Source organism: Anolis carolinensis, unplaced genomic scaffold (genome assembly GCF_035594765.1).
Source record: "Anolis carolinensis isolate JA03-04 unplaced genomic scaffold, rAnoCar3.1.pri scaffold_10, whole genome shotgun sequence".
In the NCBI taxonomy this organism is placed as follows: Eukaryota; Metazoa; Chordata; class Lepidosauria; order Squamata; family Dactyloidae; genus Anolis; species Anolis carolinensis.
In genome coordinates, this window is record NW_026943821.1 from 14,668,723 (window position 1) to 14,690,333 (window position 21,611).

Genomic DNA, 21,611 nt, shown 5'->3' on the forward strand with positions numbered 1-21,611 from the left:
TGCAATGTAGTGGTTTGAGTGTTGGACCAAAACACTGGGAGGCCAGAGGTCATATTAACATTCAGCCTTGGAAACATACTGGCTGACTTTGGAGAGACCATACTGTCTTAGCCTCAGAAAAGAAAAAAAAAACCAAATCTCTGATCAAATCTTGCCAAAGAAGCCTAACCATAAATAACGAATGACCGGACTGCACACAAGATCCTACAGGCCTCTCCAGCCTCTGCAATAATAACATATAATATCCTGAGACCTGAAAATGTCACTGTGGGTCATTTTTATCTTTAGAAAAAATGGGAAGAATGTGAATATTGTTTTTCTTTAATCAGCCAGATCCATTCAATCAGATGTGTACAATGCAGAATTATAGCAGTTTGACATCACATGAACTGACATGACTCAATGCTATGGAATTCTGGGCTTTGTATTTTCGGAGATATTTACCCTTCTCTGTCAGAGAGCTCTAGCATCACAACAAACTGTAGGATTCCAAAGGATTGAGCAATGACAGTTAAAGTAGTGTTAAACTGCTATTATTTGCCAGCATGGATAGGCATTTAGAGGCATTAGCAGAACGTTGGTGAACTAATCATTTTTTCTCTAAGGGCGTGTTCCATCCCTTGGCATGACATCTTCAGTGTTAAAGCTACTTCAGTTAGCGATGCCCAACTGATGGCTTATTGTTTTAATGAATCAGCTGTACAAATACACGTGGTTAGGTCTTCACTGTGATATAATGCAGTTTGGAACTGTTTTGTATGGTCAGTGTGGGCCCATATAATGCAGCTTATCTACATTGAACTGTGTGATAATGTAGGAGTTTATATCAGGAGAGACTTGAGAAACTGCAAGTCACTTCTGGTGACAGGCTTTCTTTTTATCCTATGTCCTAAATCTCAGCCCAAAATAAGTCATTTTTATTCCATTTCCTATTCGCGGAGCTCAGTGAAAAAATAATGTGCACATGGAGGAGGAATAGGTTGTCCAATATCATTTCCCCAAATTTCAATCAGAAATACATGACATATCTCAGCTACATAATATTTTTCTCTATTAATGCTTAGTTAAGTAGAATTTTTTAAAAAAAATAATGTCATTGCAAGTTTGAAAAGAAAACAATTCAGGAATAGCAAGAATGAGGGATAATGTGGGAAAGAAGGGGAATCCCACCCCTAATCTCACCTCAGTGCCGTCATGTTGGTGCAGTAGCAGCAGTGACTCATCACACAAGGCAAATGATGGGACTTTTTGTTGGTCTGACAACTGTTGATGGTTTTCTCCCATCCACAATGAGGGATTGGTTAGCACACCATCAGTGCAGTGGCATACGATAATACAAATTTTGGGAGAGGGTTCTGTTTTAATGCCATATTGCCTCTCATGCAATAAAGTCCCAAATCTGGTAAGGTTTAATAGGTGATAGCTTTTCGTCCTCTTCAGATTTCTTTTCATAATCCAACTCAGGGCCCATCCACACAGCCATATAACCCAGGATATCAAGGCAGAAAATCCCACAATATCTGCTTTGAACTGGACTATATTGCAGTGTGTACTCAGATAACCCAGTTCAAAGCAGATATTGTGGGATTTCCTGCCTTGGCAGTGGCGTGTTTCTCTCCCTGGCTCTTTTCGACTCCAGGAAGGCAGTGGCCTGCTTTCCTCGGGCCCAGAGAAGAGAGAGAAACATGCTGCTGTCAAGCACACTTGGCAGTAGCGTGGTGAAGTAAAGGTTGCTTATCTGTAACCATGTTTCTCCGAGTGGTCACCTGTGAAATTTGCACATCCCCACCCATCCTCCCCGCTTTTGTCATGCCTCGGTTCTTCAAGCTGCCACTCGTGGCAGAGGAACTGAGGCAGTAGCCTTTCCCACTGGCTATATATACTCTATGGAGAAAGTGGGCGGGGCTACCGCCGTTTTGTACTATAAGAGCTTTCTAGAAGATTCCAAAGCTGTCTGCGCAGGCACAGTAAATACTTGATGTCTGTTCTTAACCCATAAGACTGCTACCGCCCAGCCTGAAATCTAGCATTTGTAGCACTGCGTGGCCTAGCTGCCGTATTATAATTATTACCAAAGTTCCTACAGTAGTATGGAAAAGTTGGCTGTCAGCACATCTTCTGTTGGCCATGAGGCTGAACTGTGTAACCATACTTATGCGCAGCCTGACGTATCTCCTGTCCATGTTTCAGTTTATCATCAGTTTCTGGGTTAAAAGGGCCATCATCATGCATGGGCAGATCTTCAGCTAAGGCCCAGCTTTCCTCAAATAGGATTGACGACCGAAGCCAGGCATGGTGGTTTAAAAGCCTCCAAAGAAGGAGCCTCCACCACTGTCCGGGGGAGAGAGTTCCACAGTTAGAAAGTTCTTCCTGATGTTCAGGTGGAATCTCCTTTCCTGTAGTTTGAAGAAATTGTTCTGTGTGCTAGTCTGCAGGGTAGCAGCAAACAAGCTTGCTCCTCCTCCCTATGACTTCCCCTCACATATTTGTACATGGCTATCATGTCTCCTCTCTGCCTTCTCTTCTGCAGGCTAAACATCCCCAGCTCTTAAGCCACTCCTCATAGGGCTTATTCTCTAGACTCTTAATCATTTTGGTCGCCCTCCTCTGGCCAAATTCCAGCTTGCAAACATCTCCCTTCAACTGCATTGCCCAGAATTGGACACAGTGTGATTCCAGGTGTGGTCTGACCAAGGCAGAATAGAGGGGTAGCATGACTTCCCTGGATCTAGACGCTATATCCCTATTTGTGCAAGCCAGAATCCCATTGGCTTTTTTCCCCACCGCATCACATTGTAGGCTCATGTTTCACTTGTTGTCCATGAGGACTCCAAGGTCTTTTTCACATGTACTGCTGTTGAGTCAGGCATCGCCCATTCTGTATCTTTGCATTTTGTTTTTTCTGCCTAAGTGAAGCATCTTGCATTTGTCCCAGTTGAACTTTATTTTGTTAGTTTCGACCCATCTCTCTAATCCGTCAAGATCATTTTGAATTCTACTCCTGTCTTCTGGAGTGTTTGCTATAAAAGGTCATCATTAAAAATATTCTCACTTAGTCTTATGTTAATTTCCTATTGTCTGAATTATTCCTGAAGAATATGCAGAGTGGGTTGTTCTATACTGATATAACAGCATTACTGTTGCAAAGCTTTTATGTAAAGACTAGCTGTGCCCGGCCACGCATTGCTGTGTCTTATGGGAATTATTTGTTGGCCAGGTGGAATAGCAGTGAATAGCCTTGCAGCCTCAAAGCCTGGCTGTTTTCTGGAGTAGCTGGAGTAGCACTCTCAGTCAAAGAGCTTCTTTGAAGCCTGGCTACTTCCTTTGTAGGGGAATCATTGTTTGGGCAGCTTGAATTGCACAGAATAGTATTGCAGCTTAAAAGCGTGGCCGCTTTCTACATAGGGCATCCTTAGGCCAGGTTAAATGGGACGGAGTAGCCTCGTGACTTCAAAGCCTGGGGTTTTTCACCTAGGGGAAATCTTGGTTGGCCAGGCTGAATAGCATTGAATAGCCTTGCTGCTTGTAAGCCTGGCCATTTTCTACCTTGCAGAATCCTTAGTTGGCCAGTTTGAATAGCAATTAATAGTCTCGGTGTGGCAGGTATGAATGCTGCAGTTAGCCACCTTGATTAGCATTTAATGGCCTTGCAGCTTCAAAGCCTGTCTGCTTCTTGCCTGGAGGAATCCTTTGTTGGGAGGTGTCAGCTGGCTCTGATTGTTTCCTTTTTGGGATTCCCAATTTCCCGGCTTTTTTGCTCTTTATTTATTGTCCTGGATTTAGAGATTATATCATTCTGTATTATTATACCACAGTAATTATTACATATTATATTTGTAATCTTATATTATCTGCTTAGAACTGGATTATATGAGGCCCCTTCTACACAGATGTATAAAATCCACATTGAAGTAGATTATATTGCAGTGTGGACTCAAGATAATCCAGTTCAAAGCAGATACTGTGGATTATCTGCCTTGGCATTCTGGGTTATATAGGTGTGTGGAGGGGCCTTGAGTCTACACTGCCATATAATCCAGTTCAAATCAGATAATCTGTATTTTATAGGCAGTGTGGATCAGGCCTAAATGCACTCTGTGCCCTGGCCGCCATTTTGGCTGAGGGAGTTGCTAGGGCATGAAGGGGGTGGGGCCTAAAGGCAACGGGCAGGCAGGGGAGGGGCTAAAGGCAGCAGAGCCTAGCTTTCTAACTGGCAGTTAGGGGGAGAAAACCTTTTCCTCATCCTCTGTAATTTGGACTATTTTCCTAGGGTTTTTTGATTGAAAGACATACTATGACTATGTCTTTTGTGGCCAAATTTGGTGTGATTGGGTTCAGTTTTTTTGCTGTTTACTCCATAATAAAACGCCACATTACACACACACACACACACACACACACACAACAAATTCTTGTTCAAATTGCTGTACATTAGAAAAAAAAATTGCACGTTATGAATTTTTCACCCAGAGGTTTTGTTTTCTTCATTTTGCAGAATGCTAAATTAAAGGCCAATTGATTTCTTATATTTGAAGGCTTTTTTAATCCAAAATTTTACTGTAACACTATTTTAATGTCTTTGAATATTGCTGTATTAGATAGAGGAGAAAATGGGTTCAAAGGCCACTATAAGAGCTGTGGCAGTTAAAGTGGCATCAAACCACATTAATACTACAATGTCAAGCCAGCCAGAGTAGAATCCCTTGCATGCTTCCATTCAACAAAATGCAATCTTTGACATGTGTCAAACATTATGAGAATGTTTCCTTTTCCTTTTAAATATGCAGGATATGGCTGTTAATCTGATGGTGAGTATTGAATTTACTTTCTGTATTTCCTAGATTATCTTCTCTATAATTTGGCAGTCTAGTGTGTAATAGATCCATGTCTCCTCAGCATCTGGAATTTAGGCAATAGTGCCTCTTGGATCATGATGCTGGGGAAAAAGGAAGGAAAAAGGAAGAGAGGCCGACCAAGGGCGAGATGGATGGACAGTATAATTGAAGTGACTGGCTCGACCTTGAAGGAACTGGGGGCGGCAACGGCTGACAGGGAGCTCTGGCGTGGACTGGTCCATGAGGTCACGAAGAGTCGAAAATGACTGAACGAGTGAGACGACGTCAACGACCTCTTGGATAGTCCTTCGTTTGGAAATAAATGAAAAAGAAAGAAAGAAAGGGACTGTTAATCTTGGAAAGTAGGCAGATTGGCAGCTGGATGTACACAGTGTTGTGTGATAAGAAATGTCCTGCTTTGATGCCAGTTTGTGTCATTCAAAAGCCTTTCTTCCTGCCTCCCTTGTCACCAAAAACTTTCCCCATCTCCGCCAAAAGCCTTTTCCTTCCTCCTTTGCTGCCAAAAGTCTTTTCCCCATCTCCCTTGCTAACAAAAGCCCTTTTCCTTGCTTCCCTTGCCACCAAATGCTTCCCCCGCCCTGCTTTCCTTGCTGCCAAAAACCTTTTTTCCTCACCTCCCTCAGCATTCAGATGCCCCTCCCCCCGACCTTCCTTGCTTCCAAAATCCTATTTCCCTCCCACCGCTCAGAGAGTGCTTTAATTGTGGTTTTCCTACATAAGCAGGCAAAAACCATTTTATTCTGACAGGTTTTCAAACTGAAGGTTTTGAAGAAAATCCTGGGAAATGTTTTTATGGCCCTTTATGGATAAAACTGATTTTAAGTAGTGTTTCAACTTTTAATTGTTTTTTCACTTAGTATTGATTTGACACATTTTAATATTGTTAAGTGTTTAATTCTATTTATTCTACACTTTCCTCCTTTTTCCTGTATGAAATGTGTTATATCAGTACACATTTAATATAATGATCAAATGGTTTGCTCTGCTTGCAACAAAGTTAAAAATTATATTCCTGCTTGACCAAATGATTTCTTGCTTTCTCTTATAGGGTGGCATTCCTGTTGTGGGAGTAAGTATTTGCTTCAGAAAGTGTGATGAAATAATTATTTCCCCTCCCTTTTCTATTCTTCCTCCTTTTCTATTTCTTCTTCTTCCTCTGTGTATTCTTCCACACAGCCATATGATCCGGAATATCAAGGCAGATAATATAATACCAAGGTCCCCCTGAGGGAAAAGAGCGGTATATAAATAAATAAATAAACAAATAAATAATACATAATATCTGCTTTCAACTGGATTATCTGAATCCACACTACCATATAATCCAGTTCAATGTGGATTTTATACAGCTGTGTGGAAGGGGCCTATGTCGTCTTCTTTGAAATTTAAGGCAGGGTTAGAGAATCCTGTGAATCCCTCCATGCAAAATGATTTGTATGTCCTTGTATTTGTTGTTAGAGTCATTGATATTATCAATACTCCAGTTAGCAGTAAGGTGTTATTCCCACTAGACATAATGGGTCTACTGGGCAATCTCTCTATACCCTCCTTGATTTGGAAGGCATATTTTCTACTCCATTCTCATTTGTCTCAGAAACATATCAACAGTATTTACTGTTTCATGAGCTTAGTGAAAAAACATGATGAGGATGGAGGCGGAATAGTGCTCACTCATACTATTTTTCTAGGTTTCATTATAGTAGTGGCAAATTGTATTTAATACTACAGTTTGGAATCAGCCAGGATAGATGCTCTTGCATACCTCTGTTCAGCAGAATCCAATCATTGATGTATCTCAAACATTATTAAAAAATAACACATTTCTTCTAATTTGTTTTTTTTTAAAATAGAGTGTGTTTGATGAGTTTTGAAAATGCTTCATGCTTCATGTGTTTCCTTGAAGGGCTGGGTTGTGGCCCAGGCTGGTGAGCAGCCTGCTGCAATAAATCACTCTGACCATGAGGTAATGAGTTTGGGGCCAGCCCGTGGCGGAGTGAGCACTCGTAAATTAAAAAATAAAAAATAGCCCCTGCTCATTGCTGACCTAGCAACCTGAAAGATAGTTTCATCTATCAAGTAGGAAATAAGGTACCACTTATAAAGTGGGGAGGCAAATTTAACTAATTTACAATGTTGGAATGAGGAAGTGCCATCAGAGTGGATGATGAAGCAGCTACTCCCCCTGTGGCCAGAATCGAACATCCCACCAGGAGAAGGTTAAATTTCCTCTGCATCTGTCCCTGTCTCGGTTCTATGTGTATATGGGCATTGAATGTTTGCCCTATATGTATATAATGTGATCCGCCCTGAGTCCCCTTCGGGGTGAGAGGGGCGAAATATAAATACTGTAAATAAATAAATAAATAAATAAAATTTCCTTGATCATCTTCCCCAGAATCTCGTAGTTAGCCTGCAACAGGTCCAAATTTCCTCACTGGACATATGCTGGCCCTTGGCTTGCAAATGTCACTTTGGATAGGCCTTAACTTTAGAATTAAAGGGAAGAAAGAATAGGAATATTTCTAGCCATATCTAGCCAGGTTTTACAGGTAATACTTTTCCTCTTCCTAAGGTTGCTTTTCAGGACCTATCTCGGATTATTTATTTATTTATTTATTGGGGGGGGGGAGTAATTTGTGGCAATGATTCCACATCACAACTGAAAGGATTTGGAGTTTATTATTGATTTGGCTGTGATTTTACATTTCTGTTTAATAAAAAGAGGATGAGAATGGACAACCCATGGGTTCCCATTTGGAGACAACTAAAAAGGGCACAGAGAGAGGGAAAGCTGTTTTCTCAACTTGTCAAGGCAATTAGAAAAGCAGAGATTTGTGAGTAAAGGAGCTTTAAAGAACTTCTAATGAGACTCAGGCTGGATCTACACTGCCCTATACCCCACAATCTGATCCTAGATTATCTGATTTGAACTGGATTATATGAATCTACACTGCCAGATAATCTGGGATCAGATCTTGGGATATAGAGAAGTGTAAATCCAGCCCCAGCCTCACATTCTTTTGCTCTCTACCTAGTACAAAACCAATGAGAAAAATACAGATTTGTATATACATAAAAGATCATCATTAAAATATTCTCACTTAATATGATGAATATGCAGAGTGGGTTGTTCTATACTGATATAACAGCATTACTTATGTAAGGGTTACAAATTCTTGTTCAAATTGCTGTACAGTAGAAAAAACCCTGCACGTTAGGAATTTTTCACCCAGAGGTTTTGTTTTCTTCATTTTGCAGAATGCTAAATCAAAGGCCAATAGATTTCCTATATTAGAAGGCTTTTTAAACTCAAAAATGTACTTTAACACTATTTTAATGTTTTTGAATATTAGATAGAGGAGGAAATGGGTTCAAAGGCCACTATAAGAGCCGTGGCAGTTAAAGTGGCATCAAACCACATTAATACTACAATTTTGAGCCAGCCAGAGTAGAATCTCATGCATACTTGTTCAACAAAATGCAGTCTTTGACATGTGTCAAACATTATGAGAAAATAACAGGTTTCCTTTTTCTTTTAAATATTCAGGGTATGACTAGTGGTCTAATGGTGAGTATTGAATTTACTTTCTGTATTTCTAGATTATCTTCTTTATAATTTGGCAGTCTTGTGTGTAATAAGTCTATATCTCCTCAGCATCTGGAATTTAGGCACATAGTGCCTCTTGGATAGTCCTTCATTTGGAAATAAAGTCTTTACACTTCTCCAACAAAGAATGCTGTGCTTCACCAAGCTACACCTCTCAGGAGTCTTTTGCATTGAACCATGGCAGTTAAAGTGGTGTCAAACTACATTGACAACCTTATCATTCTAAAGCAGTGTTTCTCAAACAGTCATCCTCCAGGTGTTTTGGACTTTAGCTTCCAGAAATCCCAGCCACCTTACCATCTATTAGGAATTGTGGGAGCTGACATCCACAATATCTGGAGGAGCACAGTTTGAGAAACTCTGTACTAGAGTATGGATCCACTTTAAATCCGGTTTCTGCGTCCTGCAGAATTCTGTGGTTTGTATTTTAGCAAGGCCCAAGATCTCTCTGGCTGAGCAGTTTAAAGGTCTTCCCCTAAACTACAAACTTCAGAATCCTGCAGGTGGCAGAAACTTGATTTAATGTTTAGAGAGTTTCTCAAACTGTCCTCTAGTGTGATGAAATCTAATTTAGATGGTGCTATGCTAAACATGAGCAATTGTCACAATAACCAGCAGGATCTGTTGGCATATGACAATTCAGCATCTTGCCAGAAGTTTTACATCCTTAAGAAGTTTATTTTGTGCCAATACAGTAAAATTATGTCAAGAAAGAACTAATCACATCTACATTATTTTCTTCTTCTTGGTGCTAATGATCATTGCAGCAATGCTCATTGCTAATAATTTTGAATAGAAATACAGTACTTGCAATTTCTCTAGATTTTCAAGTTGATAAGGCCTACAGTTGCTATGCACAAAGACTATGAATGCTGGTTTCTTTTGTATTAATATTGTTGTACTTGAGTTAATATTGATCAGCATAACCCAACAGACATGTTGAGTCTACTTTGATTTGGAAAGTAGCTTTTTCAAAACTAAATCCTTTTATTGTATTCTCTGAGGAGTTCAGTGAATTATGAATGTGCACATGAAGGAGGAATAGGGTTGGTCTATGCCATTTTTCTATCTCAGGTGTGTTTCTAATTAAACTAAGCCTTTAACTGTCTCATAGGATAGTATTTAGCATAATAAACAAGAGAAAACAACCAGTGATATTATGATAGATTGTTGCAGTTCTTTCTTCTAAAGATAACAAATTAAACACTAATCAGATATAAAAGAATAGTGAATAGGTATCCAGCTGAAATATATTAAGCATCTCAGGCCCTTTTTACACTGCCATATAATCCAGATTATCAAATCAGATAATCCAGATTATCTGCTTTGAACTGTATTATATGAGTCTTCACTGCCCTATAATCCAGTTCAGAGAAGATAATCTAGATTTTATATGACAGTGTAGAAAGGGCCTCAGCTATGGAATGTAGAGCAAATGTATATATTCTTTGATTAAAGTGATTGTGGCTGGATCTACACTGCAATAGAATCCAGATTATCAAAGCAAATAATCCACATAATCTGCTTTGAACTGGATTATATGAGTCTACACTGTTATAACCAATGATCATAGCTAATGATTATTGATAGAAAAACATATAATTAACTTTCTCTTTTTTCAAACAAGTCAGATGCTTGAAAAATCTTGCACTGAAAACACTAAAGAGATTTTTTTTACTTGCTTTTTGAGTATTGAGCTCAACTGAATTATATTGGGGATCTCAGCCTTAGAACAGAGATGAAATGTATGTATTGTGTGGTTGATTTGGAAAGTGTCGTGAAATATTTCTTTCTTTTTCTCCTTCTCCTTTGAAATGTAGGGAGGAGTAAGACCTGGTGGAGAAGTGAGTATTCCCAATCCATACTGGCACAATGGTTTATAACCCCTTTTATTTGTTATCACTGTCATTAGTGTCATTGGTATAATTAGTATGCAAGATAACATTACCCACATTAACCAAAACAGTCATAATGGATCTAATCAGCAGTCTGAGGCCCCTTCTACACTGCCATATAAAATCCAGATGATCTGATTTGAACTGGATTATATGGCAGTGTAGACTCATATAATTCAGACCCCTTCTACACTGTCATATAATCTAGGTTATGAAAGTAGATAATCCACATTATCTGCTTTGAAGTGGATTATATGAGTGCCCTTTTTGCCCTTGGAAGGTAGCTTTTCTACATTATGGTTTTTCTAAAAAACCAAACTCATTTACTCTCTGAGGAGCTCAGGTCCCATCTACACTGACATAAAAATATTATTTGCTTTGAACTTGGTTATATGGCAGTGTAGTATAATCCAGTTCAAATAAAATAATCTGAATTATATGGCAGTATAGATCCAGTGTCAGTAAAAACCAGGATTCTGGGGTAGTCTTCACTCCCTTCTTTGCCTTTGCTTTATGAAGGTGAATAATGCCTCGAATGAAGCCCCTTCTTCACTGCAATATCAACCAGATTACCAAAGCACATAATCCACATTATTTGCTTTGAACTAGATTATATGAGTCTACATTGCCATATAATCTGGTTCAAAGTACTGTAGACAACCTAGATTTTATATGGCAGTATAGAAGGGGCCTGAGCAATGCAAATGAACTGATAAGAAAATTTGATGTTATGGAAAACCAAGAGAAAGGGGACTCCCTGGATGGACACCTCCTCTTATGGACCTATTGTTGGCTTCAGATATTTTCTTTTCCTCTCCTGGCCCACCCCCAGGTAAAATTAGGATGAGAATGGTTGGGATTAGGAAATGGACTCAGAAGAAGAATAACTGTTCATTTCTTTCTTTTAGATGTCCTACAGCTATGAAATGCAAGTGAGTGTTTATTTGTCTTTGTTTGTGTGTTGTCCCATCTGTTTCCCAGCATTATATTGAAGATGGCTTACAGTCATGATTTTGAAACATGACTAAAAGCTATTCATGTAACAGTTAAAAGACAATTAGACTGCAAAACCGTTTAAAAGCACAAGTAAAAAAAAAAGAGCTGCCCTTCATCTGCTCAGAAAGCATCTTCGAGTCTGGGGGCTTTTATAGTGGTTGCAGCAAACTCTGGCTCCTTTTACACTGCCAAATAAAATCCAGATTATCTGCTTTGAACTGGATTATATGGCAGTATAGCATCATATAATTGTTTATATATTTCCTGAATTATCCATGGCTATGCTTGGTTGTGTTAGCCTAGATCTACACTGACCGATATCCCAGGATCCGATCCCAGATTATCAGTTTAGAATTGAATTATATAAATCTACACAGCCAGATAAACTAGGATAAACAGATAATCTGAGATCAGATCCTGGGATATACAGCACTGTAAATCCAGCCCAATAGAGGTCTGGAAATAAACCAAATAAGTCTTACTCTTCAGTCAGTTCTCTGCCTTTGCTTCAAGAAAGTCACTAATGGCTTGTTTTCTTTGCTCTCTTCTATGTTGTTCATCAGCCTCCACAAACAGTGAGTATTATGAATGGATTGATAAGAAACTCTTGATGTTGTGGGAAACCAAGAAGAGAAAAGGTGCCCCCTGGCCTTGGATTCAGATAATTTCTTTTCAAGCCCCAGACCATTTGCAGCTGGGAGAATGGCTGGGAATGGCACTGGGGCTGGATCTACACTGCCATATAATTCATTTATCAAAAGCAGATAATCCACTGCTTTGACCTGGATTGTATGAGTCTACCTCCATGTAATCCAGTTCAAATCAGATAATTTGGATTATCTGATTTGATAATCTGGATTATATGGCAGTGTGGTTTTCTTTGGGCATTGAATGGCTGCCATATGTTGGAAACAACCCTGAATCCCTTCGTGGAGATAGGGCGGTCTATAATTAATATTATTATTATTAATGTAGATCCAGCCTAAGAAGAGTGATAACTGCTCGTTTCTTTGTCCGGGCCAATCACAAGTGACATTTAAAAATATTCTGAATGATAACTGTTAATTTTAAGAAATCTCTGTCTTAACCTGCTGACTCAAAAAGTTGCTCTGGGAACAGGTGAGGGAATGGATATCCATTTTGAATTGAGAGTTATATATAAAATGGGGAAATACACCAAAGCCCTGGAATCCTGGGAGGTATCTTAAATTCACTGTCTGCCTCTCCTTCAAGAAGGAGAATAGTGACTTCTATCTGTATTCTCTTTTTTAGGGCGATAGAACAGTCACAGTAAGTATTGCTATTGAATTGACATGAGAAAGATCTTTGAGTTGAAGGAATGGGGCTAGTCTACACTGCCATATAATCCAGTTCAGTGCAACTACATTCTGAAACTATCATATGGCAGTGTAAATCCAGTCCGGGTGTCCCATTATAAACATAAAAAGGGCAAATATGTTGCAGTCCTGGGAGATGTTTTAAATTCATTGACTGCCTCTTCTTTAAGCTCCTTCTGTCTCTGTACTCGATTATTAGTGAATCAAGGATTAGTTGGAATTGCACACTTTTGTCTTTCAGGAGACTGAATGCTGATTGTTGCTTTTAGTTTACCCACAAGTATTTCTAATCATTTTTAAAAAGCAACACATCTGTGTATAATTAAGGAACACATATTTGATTTAATTACTTTCACCATCCTTCACAGGTTCTTCATAGATTTCAGACTCTGTTTCTTCTAATGAATGTGAAAAGCCTCATGTTTGAAAATGGATACATGGTTGTTGTGTGTTTTCTGGGCTGGATACATGCCTTCGTAACACATTTCATAAAACACAAACTGATTTTACATTGTGGAGCCTGGAAATCAGTCTATCCACGGGAGACCTGGTTTAAGTGGGGTCACACAAAGAATGAATCTTTGCGTAAATGCAAACGAATTATGTTAGGTAACTGTTTTGTATTCACTGTAGTTGCTTAGTTGTGATTTTGCCATTGCCATGATTGGAACTCAGCCTTATTTGTAGCAGTTGCAAGGGCTATTATGTGACTGATCACAGTATAGATGAACAAGTGAGGGATTGGGTGTCCATCTTGAACTGAGAATGATACATAAAATACATACATAAAATTTCACCTCTGTGGTTGATTAGTGAACCAGCGAAAAGTGGAAAGGCTGCTTCTTGGTCAGGTTCCTTCTTTTGTTTGCCTTTTCTTGGACTCAGATAATTTTTTCCTGCTCCCGACCACTTGCAGCTAGAATTGAGGGAGGCATAGTTGATATTAGAAAATTGAATTAGAAGAGGAATAACTGTTCATTTCTCTCTTTTAGTATACATACACTTACACAACTCCAGTGAGTATTTATTTCTTTTTGTTTTTTGTATGTATTATCCCATCTGTTTCCTAGCATAGGATTGAAGATGGTTTACATTTTAGAGTCATCTGGTGCGATGTAGTGATTTGAGTATCCAGCTAAGACACTGGAAACCAGAGTTCAAATCCTCACTCAACCATGTGCTTTCCCCCCCACAGTGTTACTCAAGGAAAAAAAATAAATGGTACAAACAAAACACCATTTATTGGCTGATAGTGAAGGCCAGCCCCAGATGCAAGCTTGTAGTGTCTACTGGGCATGGAAATTATGGTGTTCATCACTCACTGCCTGGAGTAATGATATCCAGAGCAATGAGATGATGTGAAAATGAGCAGAAAGTTGACTCCTCATAGCTCAGGATATTCCAGGTGCCAAGTGACAAAAATCACAATTTTCATGCCTGCCAGGCACAGAAAACGCCAGATCAAGGGAAGCAAGGGAAGTGTTATCTACAGTCTTTGAGCTCCTCAAGCCTAGCGAAAATGGGATGTCGGTGTATCCTGCAGTGCCCACTTCCCAAATAGGAAGACACTCATTTGATAGTGTACACATGCTTGATATTGTGGTTTACTCTGGAGTTTTGGGGAAGCTCCTGAGTATCCTACAATTCCTGCTAATGCCGCTTAAAGCTGCATTTTTCCACATCAGTCCATGGGTTGTGCTACCACCATGGCACAAATTTGGTCCCCCCTTTGCACTGAACATGCCAGTGAAGATGCACCCTAGGTTGTGTATCTGGATGCACATTCAGTGAACATAGTGAATGGATTAATAAGAAAAAAATGCTGAGGAAAACCAAGAAGAGAAAGGGTCCTCCCTGGGTGTCCATTTCTTTTGTCAGCTTTTTTTTGGATTTGGAATTTTTTTTTCCTGACCCAACCTCCCCCCAGCTAGAATTAAGAGAATGGCTGTGATTTTGAAATGGAATAAGAAGAGAAATAATTGCTCATTTCTCTCTTTTAGGAAGGGGAAGTTATTCAACTGCCAGTAAGTATTCACCTGTATTAACTTGAGTCTAATGCACCACCGAATTTAATGTGCACCTCAATGTGCACTAAAAAAAATTCACTGATGAATATAATGCACAACAGCATAATATTAATAATACTGATAATACTACTACTACTAATAATAAAACTTTATTTATATCCTGCCACCATCTCCCCGTGGGGACTAGGGGCAGCTTACATGGGGCAAGGCCCGAACAGCATAGTTGAGCAAAAACAACATAAATACAATTCGCAATATACAAAAGGTGCACTCTTTGTAATTTGGTCATTTCATTTGCTGCCTGCTTAGAGTTCCCTCTTTTAAAAAATTGTGTTGGAACACCAAAGCTTTCAGCAATGGAAAAGAAACCTTGGGGTGCATCTATGCTGTAAAGTGAATCCACTTTAACTGCCTTGGTTCAGTGCTATAGAATCATGGGGCTTTAGTTTGAGAAGACCTTGAGCCTTCTCTGCCAAAGAGTGCAGATGCCTTATCACACTACAAATCCCAGGATTACATAGCATTGAGCTGTGACAATTAAATTACAGATGACATCCCTCAAATAGAAATTCCAGTTGCTTCTGAAGCAGCTTCCTCAATTGCTTTGGCTCAAAACTAAGATTACACTATTACGTGAAGGTACACAAGCATGTAGTGTGGAATACTACATACTTGGGTCATTTTTACCTTTAAACATTAATGACATTCCCTGAAATCTGAAGTTTGGGAAGATCATGTTCAATGTAGATAAGCTATTAGTAGAATATTGGTCCACTCATCTTTTTCAGTGAAGGCTTGTTCCATCCTTTGAAATGAAGTCTTCAGTATTAATGCTACTTCACATAATAATGGCCAGCTGAAGCTTTATTGTTTTAATTAGTGTTATACAGTACATATATAAAAGTACACACCTAAACCAGTACACTTCCTCAATTCGTAAACTTTCAGTTTGGCATTCCTAATTCATGATCATTAATACCAATGGCTCTAATTAGACAGGATGGTAGTAGAATCCCACCCGGGGGAGCACAGATGAGCTCCCTCTATCAGCTCCAGCTTCATGCAGGGACATGAGAGAAGCCTCCCACAAGGATGATAAAAACATCAAAACATCCAGGCGTCCCCTGGGCAACGTCCTTGCAGATGGCCAATTCTCTCACACCAGAAGTGACTTGCAGTTTCTCAAGTCGCTCCTGATACGAAAAAAAGTAGAATATTAACTTCTTTTGTGTTAAGTCATCTACAGTATTTGATTTATCCTCTCTTTTTGTTTTCCAAACACCTGGTCTATTTTTGAAACAGTTCATAAATCTGGAAATCTTGCATGGAAAATACTTTTTTTTTTGCAGAATACTGTATATGTATGTCAGAGTCACATTTACCTTTCTAAACACTAGCAATGTTTAAACAATTCTGCATCTGTATGCTTGCCCACAATGCCCTGCCTCATGCACAGAAGAAGAATTGCTTAAAGCCACAGACAATGTGGTTGCTGCTACCCGTTTTTGGTCAAAAATTATTTAGCCACTTGTTCTCCCTCTGTTTTATCAGTTTTATACTTATTTATTTATTTATTTATTTACAGCATTTATTTATGCAATGCTTTTGATATGAAATAAATAAATAAATAAATAAATAAATAAATAAATAAATAAAACACTAGCAATTATTTTTGTTGTTTGTTGGAGATGGTGGCTGTTCCTAGATTCTTGATTCAAGACCCTTTTGAATTAGGAAGCACTAATTGCCTATTTTTGTATTTCAGTCTGGAACCAGTATGCCTGCCGTCATGGTGAGTATTGGAAATGCAAATGGGCAGAGGACTTTCTTATGGAAGTCCTCCTTATGGCTTACTTACTTTTTATTTCATTTCATTTTGTATGTCTATTTAATGTTATGGTTTTCATTTGATGTGCAACTCAAAAAAATCTGAAGTCTTGAAAGAGTGGTGACGGCATACAGAGCATTGGCCACTAATTTTGTGGACTGTGGCTGATTCAAGATTTAGAAATAGGTAGGGCAGTCTTATTAGTATTTACAGTGCAATATTCAAGTTAGCAATGCCTAAGCCAATTAGCCATTACTAATGTAGGACAGCTGTACACAATCCACACATCCCAGGTCCGATTCATTGTAGTGAATATCTGATCAGCCCCAGAATGGTTTAGACCACCAATCTCTTGGCTGCTATGGAGTTTGTTATTCTCATCGCAGCAGCAGGTGGCTTTATATGGAATGTATTGGTTGCTTTTCACCTGGAGTGACATCAGCTAGAGCGCCAGAGTGACATTGAATGGGAAAAGAGGGAGAGAAGAAATTACCCCCTCCTCTTCCCCTTCCCTTCTCCAGTCACCTCATTTTTGCAGCCAGCATAACTTCAGGGATGAGTGACAAGCATGATCTATGTCTCACCCACTGACTGCCATGATGAGATGAACAGGGATTATGACTATGAGTAACATGCCATCCAGTGTCCCCAGGTTACCCAAACCCATAGAATACAGGATGGCCATGTCAAGGCTCCATTGAGGTGACCTTTGCTTATGTTAACCTGGATCATTTCCATTTATTGTTGAGCTGCCATAGCACTAAACAATTCGTAGCCCTTTACATGAAATAATCAGTGTAGATATGTCTATAGTACCATGAATGCCAATGGTTCAACTCTGAGTTTGACTGTAATTAGAAGAGGAGTAACTGCTCATTTCTGTCTTTGAGACATTGCCTGTGAGTATTTACTTGTTTTTGTTCATTTGTGTATTATCCCATCTATTTCCCAGTATAGGACTGGAGATGGTCTTAATCTGGAGACTATCCATATTTAAATTGTTTAAATTAAACAATTCTTGAATTAGCCATGGCTAGGTTTGGTTCAACCCCTGCGGGAGTGCTAAATGCACCAGTGAACAAACAAAAATGAAACATGATGAAATTAACTGGCTGACAGTGAAAGCCAATTATCATCATCATCATCATTTCTACTCTTTCTCCACATTGAGACTCAAGATGGCTAACAATTAACACACTTATATTTTGATGAAAATGAAAACTGACAGATATTGTGGAAAACCAAGAAGAGAAAAGGTGCTTTCTTTGTGCCCCCTCCTCTTGTCTGCCTTTTCTTGGATTCAGATATTTTATTTTCCTGCACCAGCCAAAATGCAGCTGGAATTAGGGGGAAAACAGTTGGGAGTTGTCTGAAATTACTTGTCTACCTCACCTTCAAAAAGGGAATAATTATTTATATCTTTATTCTCTCTTCCGGGCTAATGAAGTGAGTACAGTGTTGCTAATGAATGGATAAGAAAGATCTTTGACTTGCCATTATCTGTCTGCCTTTTCTTGTATTCAGATATTTTTTTCACTACCCCAGTACTCAGTCCCTTTCTTAATCCCAGAATTAGAGTTAGGATGACTGGGATTAAGAAATGGACTAAGTAGAGGAAAGATTTTCATTTCTCTTTTAGAAACATCAAAAGGTATTTGTTCTTTCACCTTTGATAGTTAGTTTATTATCCTATATGTCTTCCAACATAGGACCAAAGATTATTTACAGTCATTAAAACAAAGTACCGCTAAAAGCAATTAGACAAATTGCAACCATGTTAAAAAACCACAAGCCAAGAAAGAAAGAAAGAAAGAAAGAAAGAAAGAAAGAAAGAAAGAAAGAAAGAAAGAAAGAGCATCTGCTTGCCTGCTAAATGTTCTAAATATTTTATTAAATGCAGGAATTGAACAAATGCCTATTTCATTAGAAATGGTACCAACCAGTGGAAGTTTCTGGCTGGAGCCTGGTTAAAGTATCTGTCCAATTTAATGTTTCTGCCAATCAATCTCTCTCTCTCTCTCTCTCTCTCTCTCTCTCTCTCTCCCTCTCCCTCTCCCTCTCCCTCTCCCTCTCCCTCTCCCTCTCCCTCTCCCTCTCTCTCTCTCTGACTGTCTGTCCCTTTCGTCCTTCAGGTTCTTTTATTATACCTGAAATGCTTATTTCTCTGTTTTGAGATTCTAAATCGATTGATACAATTTTTCCGTTTTACTCCCTAAAAATCTGAGCAGACATAGGATATTTGCTTGGTTTCATGCCCCTTAACCCTCCTCTCTTTCAGTCATTCTGCAGCTAGATCTACATTGCCATATAATCCAGATCATCAAATCAGATAATCCACATTATATGCTTTGGACTGGATTATATGAGTCTACACTGCCATATAATCCTGTTCAAAGCAGAGAATTTGGATTTTATATCACTGTGTGGATGGGGCCATGTTCTCATATTCTCCCAGACCCCATCTACACTACCATATACAATCTACATTATCTGCTTTGAACTGGATTATATGACGATGGAAAGGACAATGTGGATTATCTGATTAGATAATCTGGGTTATATGGCAGTGTATATCCAACCCCAATGCTTGCCCAGGTCCAGCATGCTATGGATGAAAAAGCTAAAGTGCTCAGTAACCCTATACTTTTTGTCTTCAACGTATCCTTAAAAATCCTTAAAGTGGTGACAATGATAATTCTGTTCTCCATGTAATAGATGGTGCTCCTCACTTTCTTTACTAGATAATAACTGAAGTGAGGAATTTACTTTAGTCTAAGGGAGGAGGGGAATCCAGTGGGAGAAATAAATTCAGAAATATGTCTCTATTTTGTATTTTCTTTAATAAAAGGATCACATAGGTACACAACAAAAAGTGTCTAACCATTGTTCTAATTCTTTTCTCAAATAGGAAACACGAAAAAAGAGATCTCCAGTAAGTGCACTAGCTTTCTTAATATTCAAAGATATTTGGATTAATCCTATTTTTTTCTCAGGGAAAGCAAAATTAAGAAGTGGGGCTACATTTACTTCTGGCATACCATTTTGAAGCACTGGAGCATCAGGCCTGGAAAACTACAATATTTTTGGGAAAGACTTGAGAGCTGTCACCCCATGTATATGCCATCCTTTCTTATATTCTGAAAAAGTGTATCAAATTAAAAGTTTCCCATGTCATGCTTCTCTATTGGATCATTAACACTAGACCAAATAATGTTGCTAGGAAAGTGCCATCCCTCTTCCAAAGATTTCAAGAAGAAAATCTGAGACTGGAAGGCTGCAGTGATGTCCCAATGGACATGCCCTGGTGCTGTCATTAAGTATCTAGCCATGCCTTTACATTGCCTGATGGTCTCTAAAGGGACTCCGATGGGGCTCCATTTCTGTGCACATATGAAACAGAGCCAAAAGACCATCTTATGAGGTCCTCAGACTGATAGGACAGTTTCTTCTCAGTCTAGGAGGATACAAGTAAAATATCTGAGAAAGGATGGCCCTGGTAACGCCACAGTAGGTGGGCCCAGATGCTGTTGTAAAGCATTTAATGAAATGCAGGAAGAAAATATCCTGAAGTCACAGAGTCTTCAAGAGAGAGATTAACTACACATTTCCCTTTTTCAGAGTGCTAGCAGTAGCTTCATGAGCTGACCCATGTAAGGTTGCTAGGGCAGTTCCTTCTCAGTCTCAAACATTTCAAGCCCAACATCTGGGAAGGGATGGTCCTAGTAACGTCCCAGCAAGTGTGCCCTGTTGCTGTTGCAAAGTATCAAATAAGGCAGGGAACGGGTGTCTGCTGGTGGGTGAGCATGAAATGGAATGAAGAAAATATCCTGGAATCACAGAGTCTGTGAGAGAGAATAACTAGACAGCTTTTTTTTTTTTTGTAAGAGTGCTAGAATATTGCTAGCTCCCTTGGACTCAAAAGTTTTTGTCATCAACCTTTAATACCTATTCTGTTGTCTGGCTGCCTCTTCTTCATTTCTTCACTCTCAAGCAGTTTTGTCTTTCCCTGTTCTATCTGTGGGGTCTCTGCTTGGTGATGTTGGATTTGTCTCCCTTGGATAGCTTGGGCTTGACCCTGTTGAGGCTGGAATTTTTTCTCTTAGAGAACATTGGATGTGGGCCAACTCCTTGGCGTTGGTCTGAGGCAAACAGTCAGCAGCCTTACCTGGGCCCTGCCAGGGGAAATGCTATCTCCATATTGGGAAGGACCAAAGGAAGATAATCTCCTGCAACTTCCTGGGTGGCTAGTCTTCTTTTTAGCCTAGGGAGTGCCTCTCCAGATGTTCCATTCCCATCTGTATAAGTGAATCACTTATGAAGCAAAGATGGGTAGTAATTGTATCTATTTGTCTTTCAGGATGCGGAACCTATCATTGACGTGAGTATCGCTAATCATTTGACAAGGGTCTCCTTCCAATGCACAATGAGAGGTCACTACCGTGCCCCATTTACCCTCCCCAACTTTTTTGTGAAGGACAATCCTTGCATTTATTTTCGTGACATCATTATAGTCTGGTCTTAAGGGGAGAGCTTCTAATGTTATGTCCAGACATCCAGAATATACATTTTCCAATCTTTTCCAAAGAGCGAGCCATCCTTTTAGGAACAGTTGAAAGTAAAACCAAGATGTCCTTGTTGTGTGTGGTAGACACATGCACAGACCCTGAGGGACCACCTCACTCCCTACAAACCCCAGAGATCCCTCCGTTCTGAGAACCAAGACCTACTGGAAGTCCCCAGTTTTAAGACTTTGCATCTAACTGCAACTAGATGCAGAGCCTTTTCAGTAGTGGCGCCATCTCTTTAGAACACCTTGCCACCTGAAGTTCTTGCCTTGCGGGAATTGTTGGCCTTCCGCAGGGCATGTAAGACACACCTGTTTTGACAGGCTTTTGAGTTCTGTTGTTGATGTTTTAAAAAGTGCTTTTAGGATGTTTTTAAAGATGTTTTTAAGATGTTCTTTAAATTGTTGATTTTAGCCGGTTTTTGTAAGCCGCTCCGAGCCCTAGGGGAGTGGTGGCATATAAGTTTGTAAAATAAATAAATAAATAAATAAATAAGCACA

The 21,611-nt window shown here is 39.3% G+C and overlaps 1 long non-coding RNA gene across 1 annotated transcript in view; it reads left to right on the forward strand.

Annotated features, from left to right (window-relative positions):
- The first annotated feature begins 11,923 nt into the window (after positions 1 to 11,923).
- Positions 11,924 to 21,611, forward strand: part of LOC103279941 (uncharacterized) — a 36,957-nt gene continuing 27,269 nt past the window's right edge. Inside the window, exons 1-7 of the long non-coding RNA XR_010000699.1 lie at positions 11,924 to 11,929; positions 12,627 to 12,644; positions 13,684 to 13,707; positions 14,692 to 14,715; positions 16,484 to 16,510; positions 19,455 to 19,478; positions 20,904 to 20,924. This is a non-coding gene — a long non-coding RNA (uncharacterized LOC103279941). The remainder of the gene's footprint in view (positions 11,930 to 12,626; positions 12,645 to 13,683; positions 13,708 to 14,691; positions 14,716 to 16,483; positions 16,511 to 19,454; positions 19,479 to 20,903; positions 20,925 to 21,611) is intronic.